Below are 1,821 nucleotides of genomic sequence, written 5' to 3' on the forward strand. Positions count from 1 at the left end.
CATGGCAGGGGGGTTGGACTAGGTGACCTTTAAAGGCCCCTTCCAACCCAAACTATTCTATGATTTTATGATTCTATGATAGCTACAGCTGCCCTCTCCCCTGATGGGGGTATGAGTTTGTAGATGTTCCCAAAGTGATGCATGGGGAGGTACAGCCAGGGATGGTTAGAGGTATGGGGAGGTGTTGCTCTGTCCTATACTTGGGAGTATGGAAGGAGCCAGAGCTCATTGTTGGCTGCAGTTAGCTTAAAAAGCCGGGGTGCTGGCAGCATGAATGGGCAGTAGATTGACCCCTAGGAAGATCCCTGTTGGGCTGAAGTCTCACCTGTGCTTAACTCACTGCTGTGAAATTGCCTGAGCCAAAATGTTAGGCATGTCCCATTGCTCTTGGGGAGGCTGAACATCAGACTACCCTCTGAGGCTGGTCCTTCTGGGGATGGTAACCAGCTCCTGCCTCATCTGGTGGGTCCTCTCCTTCATCTCCAGCTCTGCTGGGGTGATGGACCCCGCTGAGACACCCCAAAGCTGGTCAGCCCAAAGACCTTGGGGCTGGGTGGGTCTCCTCTCATTCACCCTAGGCAGTCACTTTCTACCCCCTGATTCCCGGGGACAGGGCCAACCCACCTCCTGGATTTCCAGTTGGATGCTTACACACCATGCCCCTAGCACTGACAATAACCCTCACAGGGGAATGGTAACTGCTCCGTTTGTCAGAAATGAGACTGTTCGGGGCTGAAAAGTGATTTTTAAAAGAGCAAAGATGACTTCTGACTCTGTGCCCACAGGTAAATGTGCTGAGATGTTTCCAGGCATAGTCTTGAGGGTTGCCACGTTTCCCTGGTGGCTCCATTCCCCACAGACAGCTGGGGCTGGAAGCCGCTGGTTAAATCCCTCCAAAAATGTGAGCGACAGCAGCCTGGGGTGGACACGGGGCAAGCATCACTCCCACTTGGAGCCACAAGCCAAGCCAGCGTGGCTGAGCAAGGGCAGGAGTGCAGCCACATGCTCCTGCAGCTTGGAAAGCTATCAGCACAGCACCGGGGCTGATGTAATTGGAGCGGTTGCTCGTTACTGAAATCAATTACTCCGGCACGTCTGTCAGCACAGAACTGCTCCTGCCCTCCCACGAATGCAGCGAGGGAGGGGAGGAAAGGATTTTCCTTGGGCAGAGAGCGATCCCATGGCTTTTGGGGAGTTGGCATCTCCAGCTCAATGGCCATAGACAATTCTTTGGCCTCTCCATGAGCAGTGGATCCTCCAGCCCCACGCCCAGGAGCGGCACACACTTCACTGCACAGCTTCAGCTTTATTTTCCCTACCTGTGTGCTGGAATAGCAAAGCTGGTCATAAAAAAAGAAGTCCACTAAACAGCAACACACAGAACAGCCTGCAGGAGCCATGTTTCCACCATGTTGCTCCAGCCCGTTCACCACCATTCATTCACTGCTTCATTACTGCAATAAGGGTAGATCACAGGGGTCAGAGCAGATTTGTCCACCATTGTCCTGCAGGGAGGAGGCTCAAGGTGCCTGTAGAGCTCTGCCACTGACTTCTCACAAGGTCTTGGGCAAGTTCCCTCTTCCTTGGTGCTATCCAGTCCTGATCGAGCAGCACCTGCTGCCTCTTGCTTCCATCCCATGGCCTGATGCAAGCCAAGAGCTGTGTCTGGAGCAGCTGGGGAGCTGTGCATGGTCCTTCTGGGGCCGGTGGCCATGAGGCTGCTTAGCGGGGGTTGGTCCTCAGCACAGGGGGACATGGTCTTCATCTAGCTGGGGGACAAACTTGTCTTGCTGAGAAACTGCCCCCACTCTCAGCCCCAAC

This window comes from Pygoscelis adeliae, unplaced genomic scaffold, assembly GCF_000699105.1.
Source record: "Pygoscelis adeliae isolate BGI_AS28 unplaced genomic scaffold, ASM69910v1 Scaffold129, whole genome shotgun sequence".
Taxonomy (NCBI): domain Eukaryota; kingdom Metazoa; phylum Chordata; class Aves; order Sphenisciformes; family Spheniscidae; genus Pygoscelis; species Pygoscelis adeliae.